The 12257-nt window shown below is 39.6% G+C and overlaps 1 protein-coding gene across 4 annotated transcripts in view; it reads left to right on the top strand.

The window, feature by feature from the left end:
• raraa (retinoic acid receptor, alpha a) overlaps positions 1 to 12257 on the top strand; it is a 530677-nt gene that overhangs the window by 125794 nt on the left and 392626 nt on the right. Inside the window, exon 1 of one of the 4 annotated variants that reach the window (XM_059638905.1) lies at positions 7599 to 7617. The exons of the other annotated variants lie outside the window; for them this stretch is intronic. The gene's annotated coding sequence lies outside the window, so the exon portion shown is untranslated. Of the gene's footprint in view, positions 1 to 7598; positions 7618 to 12257 lie in introns of those variants that run through there. 4 annotated transcript variants of the gene reach the window in all.

The raw sequence follows: 12257 nt of genomic DNA, 5'->3' as shown, positions 1-12257 counted from the left end.
GACCCTTCATCAGAGAGGTTTTGTGCTCCTGAGATGCTGCTGGGCCTGCTGTGTTCATCCAGCCTCACATTTTATTGTCTTGGATTCTCCAGCATCTGCAGTTCCCATTATCACTCATCCACCAATAAGTGACTGTTTCTAAAATTATAATCATCATTCAGTTTACAAAGCAAGTATGCATTGTGGCAAGATGTTCCTTGTAGCGACAATCCATTAATAATCCTTCCAAGTGGGGTGGTGCCTCGGCATGGTAATCAACAGTAATCCAGCCACCCACATTTGGAAAGTGGACTAACTTGGTATAAAATTTGCTAACTAATCTTGTGGAAATGATTGGCCTCCAGAAATCAATTACTAGCATACATAAACATTATAGGATATAAACAGGCCATCAGTATTCATGCTGCACTCTACGTTCAACCAATATTTCTTTTTTATTGTTTTTATTTTTTCACAAGATATGGGTATTACCATCGAGACCAGCGTCTGTTGTTCCTCCATAGTTTTACAGAGAACAATGAAGAGTCAACCATAATGCTGTCGTTCTGGAGTCACTTTTAGGCCAGATCTGGTGAGGATGGTAAATTTCCTTCCCTTGAACCAGATGGGTTTTATGACAATCAACAGTGGTCACTATTAGGCAAGCTGTTTATTCCATATTTTATTGAATTCAAATTTCAGCATCTGCTGTCATGGTAAGATTTGAAGACATGTCCCCAGGTCATTGGCTGGGGTTTTGTATTGCTAACATTAGCACTACACAACAACCTCTCAGCAAAGGTTTTGTTCCCTTCTCCTTCAATTGTGTCTTTACCCTCCATTTAAATGTATTTATCCTGTTCACCTCAGCACATTCCACATTCTCCCCATTCTCTGGAAAAAGAACTTTCTCCTAAATTGCCGCCTTGATTTCTTGATACAATGTTATGGTAATGCCTTCTGGTTCTGTTCTTACCCATAAATTGAAATGCATTCTGTCTACCTCCTCAAACCATTTCTCCATTATATAGATTTTTCTTGCATCACCTGAAGCCTTCCATATCCCTCAGTTTTGGTATCATTCTTGAAAATGAACATTCTTGTTTCATATTAGACAAAGTATTATTGATACAGAGGTCTGTGTTCACAAGTGGTATTTTACCTTAGAAGAAAATAAAAGATATTTGTCTTTTTTGTGATAAACATGTGTAATCTCCATCAACAGGCCCATCTGACTACCTTTGAGCAGGTAAACCAAAAGTTGGATGGGACAATTTCTCAGACTACTGTTATAACTCAGTTATTACTGTCATAATTAATTTGCGTTTTCATTACACTTTTAAAATGGTACTTGATGAGAACAGTACCGGTTAGAATTTGAGCCCTATGAAAAGATACTAGAACAGAGGATCAAAATCTAGTTCAGGGAGTTAGGTTATAAGTAACAACGTTAAGGAAATTTGAGATTTTTGGAAAGGAAATCAACAGCTGAGGGCCTATGCTCAGCTTTCAATGTGAAAAAAAATTAGGGATAATCCTCCAAGCATAGAGGGCTGGCCATCCTTTGAGGGAAGGCAGTTGTGTAATGTTAATGTTACTGGATGAGTAATCCGGAAGCGTAGGTAAATGCTGAATTAAGTTTAATATATAAATCTGGAATGAAAGACCAATCTAACAGTGACTGCAAAACCATTGTTGATAGTTGTAAAAACTCATCTTGGTCACTAATATCCTTTTTAGGGAAGAAAATCTGGCATTTTTTCCTGGTTTCGACTACATGTCACTCAAACGTGGGTGACTCTTAAAATGAAGTCTGAAATGGCCTTACTAACCCCTCAGTTGTATCAAACAGCTACAAAACCAAATCAAAGGCATTTAGGGATGGACAATAAATACTAGTCTATCCACTGATGCCATAAAGCATGAATGATAAAAAGAATAATAAATCCACGGTTTCCAAGTTGACAGATGAGAGAAAGACCTGTTTCGATGCTGTATGACTCTGTGACTCTATAAGATGGCTAATTGAATTGGATACTATCAGCTGGTAACAGCAGATATTAGAGATGGTAAGAACTGCCAGTGCTGGAGTTTGAGATATCAGTGTGGAGCTGGAGGAACACAGCAAGCCAGGCAGCATCAGAGGAGCAGGAAAGCTGACGTTTCAGGTCGGGACCCTTCTTCAGAAATGGGGGGGGGGGGGGGGAGGGCTTTGTAGAGCACCTGCGCTCGCTTCATGACAAACAACAACACCTACCAGTCTCGAACCACTTCAAGTCCCCTTCCGCTCCCTGGACAAAATGTCCATCCTAGGCCTCCTCCAGTGTCGCAACGATGCCACCCAGAACTGGAGGAGCAGCACCTCTTCTGCCTTGGAAGCCTACAACTCAGTGGTGTTGATGAGGACTTTACTAGCTCCCAAATCTCCCTACCACCAGCCTCATCCCAAGACCAACCCTCCCTTTCATCCCCGCCTCCTTGACCCGCCTGTCTTCTCTATTACCTATCCACTCCTCCCAACCCACTGACCAATCCCCACCACTACCTACCTGCTATCACCATCCCACCTACCTTTCCCAGTCCAACCCCCTCCCCCATTTATTTCAGAGCCCCCTTCCCCTCCTCCATTTCTGAAGAAGGGTCCTGACCCAAAACATCAGGTTTCCTGCTCCTCTGATGCTGCCTGGCCTGCTGCGTTGCTCCAGCTCCACATTGTGTCATCACAACAGATATTATCCTTTTTGAACATACCTTAACCTAGACTCTCCCACTTCATTACCAGTATTGTTCTCACCCTGGCCTGACACACCACCTCAGACTGCAACTTAAAAAAATACCTCAGGTCCACACAACGATCAAACCCTGTGCACAAAAACTGCACATAATGTGATGAAAAAAAGCACGAAAGAAGCAGATTTGAAATCTTTGACAAATTGTTGTGCATCTAAAATTAAGCTCAGATGACCATAATTTCATCATCTCATCCAATCCTTTCAGTTCTTTCCCAGAAATAATGACACCACGTATCCCACTTCATGAGTACAAAGTTAATTCTAAAACAAAGTGCTGTAGATGTTGGGAATTCAAAATAAGAACAGAAAGTGCAGGCAGTGTTCAGCTGTGGCAATATTTGTGGAGTGAATTGGTGTTGATGGGCTGGATTTCCTGATGGAAGCTAGATTCTAACACTGGGTCAACATTGGTAAGCCTCTTATTTCCAGCCCTCTCACCTCCAATCCATCTCCAAGAGACAGGGGAAATTCAGCACTGTGTTTGAAGTCAGTGATCTTTGATCAGTTATGAGAAGATCCAACTGTATTTTAAACAAGCATCAGCATTCGTCAGTGTATAGTCAATCATACCCAAACCAGGTCAGAAATCACACGATACCAGGTTATCGTCCAATAGGTTTATTTGAACTATAACCGGGTATTGTGTGATTTCTGATCTTTTCCACCCAACACCAGCACCCAAACAAATAAGACATCAATGGAGGACTCTATAAGACCTCCTTGGGCTTCTCCAATGTCGTCCCTTATTAATATTTCAAAGGATGGATTTTGTATGTCGTGGTAGGTGACCCTCATTCCGTCCTGGGTAAGTACAAAAACATTGTTCCATGATGCATTTGATAAGGAGAAAGAAAGTCAGTGTAGCCATAATTTGGGAGAGAGAAACTCACTTGAAACAGCAAGTGAAGTCTAACCCTCCTAACAATTTGGCAATTCTCTTGTAAAGTGCCAGGAGAAAATGAGACTCTTCTCGTAGTCAAATCAGAACACAATGTACTTCACTGCGTAAGAAGTCTAATAAAGCAGTTTCTTAATACTGTATACCTTGTGGGGGAGCAAGGTTCTAATGGGAGTTTTCTTTAACTTCTGACCATAAGCCAAGAACGTTCAACAATACCTAGCTAACCTGCCATTGCCTCACCAGGAAAAAGAAGAGACCCCAGACTCTTCCATGACTTAACAAGGAATAAGTTAAACCAAACAAATGATGTACTATAAAATCTCAAGGCCTGTTAGACTTTGAATGTTTCTTAAAAGTTGTCTCCAGAATTAGTTTATCATGAGGTTCTCCATATGTAGCTCATGATGCAATATTCTTGAGTGCAGAGAAAAAGGGAAGCACATTTCAAGCTGTGCTTATTAAGGACACCTAGCTCTGTTAAGTTGATTCCAAAATTCTGGCATGGAATTTGAAAATAATCCTGAAATCTATGCACAAAGTTCAATAAGATTTGACCATGGAAAGGCGAAAGTTCCATGACTCTTCAGCATGCCACGCCATACTCACTTGGTTAAGAAACTATCCCTTACTGTTCTTGGATGCTAAAAATATATTTCAGAGGGTGGAATAGACCTTGTGGGATGTTCTGTTAGCATGATATAACACAATATGACCCACTAAGTTTATACTACCTCTGGGAGACAGATGTATTGTGAGAGTATGCTGACAGAACTAATATAGATATTTCAGTGCAAAATGTGGAATTTTGATTATCAACGTAGTGAAATGTATAATCTATGGCAAAAATGCTCTGTTCATCTGGATTGATTTAGAAAACCAAGTATATTAAAATTTGAGGGACAACAAGTTTCATTCATATTATATCTTTAAAGTAGTGAAATGTCTTGGATGCTCACCCGAGTAATACCACAGTGTATATGGTATGTATGAAAAGTCGACATCAATTAAAAAAATTTAAATTTCGAAGTTCCTTTTTGTATGAAATATTTAACTATGCACCATTTTCATGCTGTTTTCTTGGAAATGGGGTAAGAAAATAGCAATGGTCAATTGTCTTTTCACTTAATTAACTTGGATTCTTATAATAAACTATTTGTTAATTCATTACAGTCAGATTATTTTAGCCTGTTTCCTCAAGTATAATTGCTATTCAAATTTTTGTAATATGTAATGAACATTTACTGGCAATTGTTGTAATACATAAAATTAAATTGCAAACTTTGCTTGTTTAAAATAGCATAAGCTTCAAATCCATAATGATTCTATGGTTTGCTCGAATACCAGAACCCAGAACAATTTCACTTTTTTTCTTGGTCGTACCAAGTGTTTTTTTTAATGGAAGCTGCTTATTCAAAACGTAACACATTATATAATACATTGATACCAACCTTGTCACTGTACATTGCATTGTTGAGCGCACAATCTTGAGCCGAAACTGGCTTGTAATGACCTACAGGCAGATGCATGAAGAAAGTTCATTATGATGGCATTTTTTCCTTCTGGTTAGTAAAGAAGGAAGCTTCATGTTTTGTACTGCGCATCATGGACTGATTTTATCATATGGAGCTGTAGAAGCTTTTTAATTGCAGTATATTCAATATTGGAGCTTCTCAAGTCTTGTGTATTGAAATATTTAAAAACACTTTTTTTTAACAATGTGGAAATAAAACATGAAGTTCAACAAATCTTTCAGATTCTTGTGACAGGAGTGTAGCAGATAGTGAAATTGGCACGATTAGTACATTGCAAAAATTAAGAGCTTGCCCGGTTATAATGCCCAAGAATAGCTATAAGTTATACGGACCAGGACTTGTCAGGTTCTGCATTGAATTGGCTGATCTCCAGCTGGTAAGTGGCATTGTATTTGCCTTATTAGTTCTGTATTAGAAAGAGAAACTTGAGATCATCGTCATGGACAGCAATTACAGATTCCGTCTGGAAGATGAGCCTGTGTCCTTGATAACAACGTGTGGAGCTGGATGAACACAGCAGGCCAAGCAGCATCTTAGGAGCACAAAAGCTGATGTTTCGGGCCTAGACCCTTCATTAGAAAAGGGGGATGGGGAGAGGATTCTGAAATAAATAGGAGGAGAGGGGAGAGGGGGAGGGGGACCGAAGATGATGGGTAGACGAGAAGATAGGTGGAGAGGAAAGTATGAGTGGGGAGGTAGGGAGGGGATAGGTTAGTCTGGGGAGGATGGACAGGTCAAAGGGGGCAGGATGAGGTTAGTAGGTAGGAAATGGAGGTGCGGCTTGAGGAGGGGCTAGGTGAGAGGAAGAACCGGTTAGGGAGGCGGGGATGAGCTGGGCTGGTTTTGGGACGCATTGTGGGGAGGGGAGATTTTGAAGCTGGTGAAACCCACATTGATGCCATTGGGCTACAAGGTTCCCAAGTGGAATATGACTTGCTGTTCCTGCAACCTACGGGTGGCATCATTATGGCACGGCAGGAGGCCCAGGATGGCCACGTCTCCTTGATAGGTGGAAACTGCACCAGGAATAAAAGTGATGTAGTTCCAAGATGAAAAGTCTGTCAGAATTATTTTTTCCACTCAAAAATTGACTGCTTGCATCTAAGGGCTGCCAGCACTATTCCTTCGAGTGAGCCAGTGCTTTCTAAGAAGAAAAAATATGGAAAATAATGAATTTAGAGTTTAAACAAAGTCTGAGGGACTCGGTCTGTTGTCTTTCACAGAATTAAATGGCTTGCTGTAATTAATGTTTTTTTTTAATTTTAGGTCTCTCTTAATTATGAAACAATCCTGTAAAGTATCAAAATAGAACAATCAGCAAGGTAATGATCAACTCTCTCATTAATGCAAGTGAAAGATGAGAGTGAAGAAATAATGACTCTTGTCAAATCCATAACAAATTTTCATCACCATACTTTTAACAGAAGTGTTTAACTACTTGAATAAAATGAGGAGAACATAAACCTTTTCAGTTTTTGATCTGCTAGAGAATTGCAGTGGCAAGTGTATATGCAAAAATAAATGAAATCAAAAGCTAATCATGGTTTAGGGAGAATTTCTGTTTCATCCATCCAGAGAGATCCTGATCTCCTCCCCCATTTCTTAAATTATTCCAAGATTTTTGTGTTAACATCTGTCCAGAAAGATACCCTTTTTAACATGAAGCTGTGACATCTATTTCTGCTAGTATGGTTTACGGTGAAATTCCATGTTAATTATTTCTGTTTTCAACAACTTTCCAAGTCTTTATAATATCAGCTCTCGATTAATTAATCCAATGGCAGGGAGGTTGTAAGCCATCAAATCTAGTTAATCTTTTATTAAGTAAAGGTATCAATGGATATTGCCCCGAGGCAGGAATATGGAGTTAGGCCACAGATCAACCGTGATCTTCATTAATGACAGAGCAGGCTTGACTGGGTGAATGACCCACTCCTGTCCGATGTTTCCAACAGAGGTCATTCAATGCTGGTATAATCGTGGTGGGGGCAAGTGGGTAGCTGGCAGGCAGAAAATTATCTATTGTTAAAGCAAACCAAATTTCCTTTCCTTGACATTTTTGCTATAGTGGACCTGAAAATGAGACCCCAAAAATATGTTTTAATGCATTGGGAGAAATAGATCTCTAACCAAGGCTAACAATCTAGATTCATAGGAATTGTGAGATGAATTATCTGTGTCAGAGTGCTTGTTTTGATTAAAGAAAATAAACATTTCAACTTGGCATAACTATTCATATGTTACAATGATAGAAAATTGTGCTTTGAATCTTTTTTTGTGTTTGCTTATGTTCTTTTATTCTAACAGAAATGTTTGCAGGTACATTAGCACCAAAGAGCAGTAGCCTCATGCCCTTGAACAAAATACATGTTTGAATGCTAAGACCTTTTGCAAAGAGAAGAAAAGATAGAAGGTAGGCGTGTTATATTTCCAGTACAGACGTACACAGTTTTTAGGTCAAACCAAATAGTCAGGGTTAGGTTTAGGATGTTGAGTTGACAAACATGTTCCATTTTGATGATATGGAAAACTGGATGTTAAAAATGTATTTTGATTACTTCAAATACATGCCTTACTGTGATGGTGTAATCTAGTGATATTTAAAGATCACTGTTGAGCCAATCCATTATGGTATCAACTCCATTTCTTTTGTGCTCAATCCACCGTTTGAGCATCTAACTGCTATTACATGGGTTTAGTTATATATGGTTAAAACAATATAAAACCAGGGCAGCACAGTGGCTCATTGGTTAGCAATGCTGCCTCACAGTGCCAGGGACCCCAGGCTGGATTCCAGCCTCATGCGACTGACTGTGTAGAGTTTGCACATTCTCCCCGTGTCTGCATGGGTTTCCTCTGGGTGTTCCAGTTTCCTCCCACAGTCCAAAGTTGTGCAGGCTAGGTGGATTAGCCATGGGAAATGTAGGAATACAGGGGTGGATGTGTGTGATGCTCTTCTGGAGGGTCGTTGTGGTTGCGATGGGCCAAATGGCCTACTTCCATGCTTGTAGTCATTCTGTGATTCTGTATGCTTGTGGACCAACAGAATCTAATGGCCATGATGAAATGCAAAAAATTCCTGACAGCAGTGATTTGCCTTACTTATTTTTTAAAAATTTGATACTAATATGATTTTACTATACCTAACTAGTTTAAATACCAGCCGTCATTCAGGGATTTTGTGCCATGTTTCTCCCAATGCACTGTTGCAAGTTGACTGATGGTTCTTTTCAAAATTTGATTCAGTCAAGATAAAATCATAGAATCCCTACAGTGCGAAAACAGGCCGTTCAATCCAACAAGTTGACACTGCCCCTCCGAAGAGCTCCCCATCCAGACCCATGCCCACCCTAACCCTGTAACCTTGCATTCCCCATGGCAAATACATTTAGCTTGCACATTCCTGGACACTACGGGCAATTTAGCAAGGCCAATCCACCCTAACCTGCACATCTTTGGACTGCGAGAGGAAAGTAGACCATTTGATGGAAGCACATGGAGACACGGGGAGAATGTGCAAAATCCACACAGATAGTTGCTTGAGGGTGGAATTGAACTCGGGTCCCTGATGCTGTTTGGCTAACCACTGAGCCATGGTTACGGGGATAAAGTAAAAGGGCGAGTCTGGGTGGAATGCTGTTTGGAGGGTCAGTGTGAACTTGATGGAACGAATGGCTTGCTTCCAGACTGTAGAAATTTTATGATCTTCTAAGATAATCAAATTCTAGGGAGGTTGATAACTTCACAAGAATGTAAACAAGCTGATTCTGTCTCGATTGTTTGTGCCTTTAATTTGAGGATGTGGAATAATTTGTTGAAGAGGGGTAGTGTGAATCTGAAAATCCTGCAGAATTTAGTAACATTTACATCATTTTCCACTTAGTCACAGGACAGATTGATTGGCTTAGTCAGCTGTTGGGTGTGGATGATCCTGGCCCACAGGAAAGCTTTCTGGGCATGACTTGGAACAGCAGGGAGCATCGAAAACTGGACTGTAGTTAGAAGAGAGATAAGAACCAAGAGGACTGAAGAGTAGAAGGATAGGGCAGGACAGAGAGATAATCTGGAGCTTTGGGGACTATGTTGTGAACGTTGAACTAATAGTTTTGAAGTGTACCTTGAACTCAAAGTAAGGCAGAGAATTCTAGATAAATAGCTCCACTCAGAAACATGCCCATGTAATCGGGAGGAAAAACTTGAACATAAACCATTTTGATGGTGGAAGATTGGGAGATTTTCATAGTATCTCACGTATAAAGAACAGTTGTTGGTAAAGACAAAGCAACAAAGCAGATACTGCTGTGGAAAAGCAGCGATACTTATTTTAGTTAGAAACCAAGCCAGATCCTTTGGAGAGTCACTAAAGTATTCTTGTGGCTGGTAATTTTGACCTGAAAAATTTGGGCCAAAAAGAAGGATTGTTGAAAGACTCTGGAAATTTGAAATTGGCCCAAAGAAAAGAAGTATATGCCTGCTGGTGGCCTTGTGGTACTTAAACACTGATAGGTGGGTAGTACATGACATTTCTACCTAATCTGGACTCAGTCCCAGTAACATAGGCATAGGTAATGTGCCCACTAGCCCACCTACTCTTAGTCCATTGAGGCTATTAATTGGCCACCTAAAGATCACAACCTGCCTCCACTGCCGTAATGTGCTGGGTGAAGGGGGAGATGGGAGAAGGAGAATTCTTTTTCCACCAAAGTTGTTGTAAAGGTAAAACAAACAGCTTGTCGCAGGGAGCTCATAGAACTACCTCAATGTAAGATCATAGCCACCTCCATATCTCCCTGCCTGACATTCAAAACTGACATTCCACTCTCTGCTTGTTAAGGCTATATAAGCCTAATATTGTTGTGGGAGTGAGCTTCTGAGTAATGGAACATCTGTAAAATTCAGCCCCTCAAAAATACCCTGAAATAACTTTCAGCTATTGATTTCTGACCTTAAGTGATCACTGTTTGAGCATTTGTGTTTGTTGAAGAATTTACAGCTGAGGCCAATCCTTGGCCTCCCCCAATATCCATACATGCTTTCAGTAGAAATTGCTATATTGTGATGGAGGAACCCAACGGAATTTTAATGCCCATGCTGCCACACCAGCAAACTCAGCACAGAATAAGATTTAAATGTGATCAAGGTCAGGTCTTTATTGTTTGATTACTCACTAATTAAACGTACTGAACCATTAGGGTCACCATACAGATTATTCTGTTGGCAGAATTCATGAACAATTGTCTTCTGCAGACCAGTTATGGAAAATTTCTGTTTCGGTCATGGACGGATCATAATTCATTGGTGAATTGCCAAATCAACCTATTTGTGGAATATAAATCCTTACTCTCAGATGTTCAAAATGAGTACTCTAAATAAAGTACAATAGCAGTATCACTCCTGACAAATACAAACTGTCATTTTATAGTATCATTCAGTCAGATTGTCTGTCTCGTCTAGGCTGTGTTCAGTTTAATGAAATATGTTCACTGTTGGTCTTGCAGTGTGTGGAGAAAGTTCCTTATTTAATGCACTGTCCATATTGAAAGACTTTTTTCATTTAAAAATGTCATTTGTTTTAATGGTAGTTTTATTTTCTGTCAGAGCTTTAAGGTTTACAGTAGTTTGATTTTATCCTTTTGAAGAGTGAGGTAAATGGCGATGTACAAACTCTCATGCTTTTGCTACGTAGTGGAAACAAGATGTAGAAAGCATGAATATCTGTACTTGAGACAATTGAATGTATGCATAAAGGATAAAAATTTGCAACATGGGCAATAATAAATATCTATTTAAAGTTTGCTAAATGAAAGAAGAATAATCCAGTTTCCTAAGCGAGAATGCTGGGAATAGAGGGTTTGAGCTAGAAGGAGAGGCTGGATGGGCTGGCACTTTTTTCACCGGAGTGTAAGAGGTTGAGGGGTGATCTTATAGACGTTTACAAAATCATGAGCAGTAAAGATAACGTGAATGGCAGATGTCTTTTCCTTAGGGTGGGTGATTTCAAGACTGGTGGCATATTTTTAAGGTGAGAGGAGAAAGGTTTTAAAAAAGACTTGATGGGCAAATGTTTAACAGAGAGTGGTTCCAGAGGAAGTGTTGGATTTAGGGACAATTACAACACTTAAAAAACATTTGGATAAGTGCATGAATAAGAAATGTTATGAGAGATATGGGCCAAGCACAAGTAGGTGGTACTATTTTAGTTTGGGATTATGGTCAGCATGGACTAGTTGGACTGAAGAATCTCCTACTGTATTGTATGACTCTATGACAAGCTTGCCACTTAGTTTTGTCACTTCTGATATGGGGTGAAAATAAAGTATTGGACAGTTAGCTGAGATGCACTGCTGTGAATGGTTTGGCAAATATTAATTAAAGTAGTACACCACAAACAAAGCATGTTGGAATGTAGAACATTTGAAATGGTCGGAAAAGCAGTAACTCCAAGGCTATCGATGTTTATTGCAAAGTCCTGATTGTTGTTTGGAATTCCGCTTCCTTTAAACTGGCCGTTTGCTGTTTATGATCTAAGTATTCGTGACCTCCATTTAGCACAACCTTCCCCATGCCATCTGTTAATTAAATGCAGTCCCTTGACATCTTTAAGGGGTAATCAATTTTTATGGTTTAGTTTAATGTGCCTATTGAATAATTGATGTTAATTTCAACTCTGAATGAGGTGAAGCAAGCTAATTTTACATTACGGTGCAGATCATGTAGAAGGAAAAGCAGATCAGAATTGAGCTTCAGTTGGGTTAGTAAGTAGCTTCCCCTGTAGTGGTTTGTAGGTACAAAACTGGCATTTTGCTGAAAGAATACCGCTTTCCATTTAATGATTGGTGGCAGTAATTTTAAAAGAAGTTATTACTTTAAGGCAAGAAAAAAAATGATTATTTGTCTTTCCTTCCCTGTTAACCTGTGCTTTCTATGGAGTTTCTAGGTTGATTCATCAAAAGACCATCAAAAGTCGTCATTTGACTGACTATGAAAATAGATGCTTCTCTTATTGTTTTTATTTTTCTCAGCCCTCCCTTCAATGACTAGGGGCCATAGTTC

The sequence above is a fragment of the Stegostoma tigrinum genome, chromosome 31 (assembly GCF_030684315.1).
Source record: "Stegostoma tigrinum isolate sSteTig4 chromosome 31, sSteTig4.hap1, whole genome shotgun sequence".
Classification (NCBI taxonomy): Eukaryota; Metazoa; Chordata; class Chondrichthyes; order Orectolobiformes; family Stegostomatidae; genus Stegostoma; species Stegostoma tigrinum.
The sequence above is the reverse complement of the archived record's forward strand: the minus strand, read 5'-3'. Positions and strand labels throughout refer to the sequence as shown.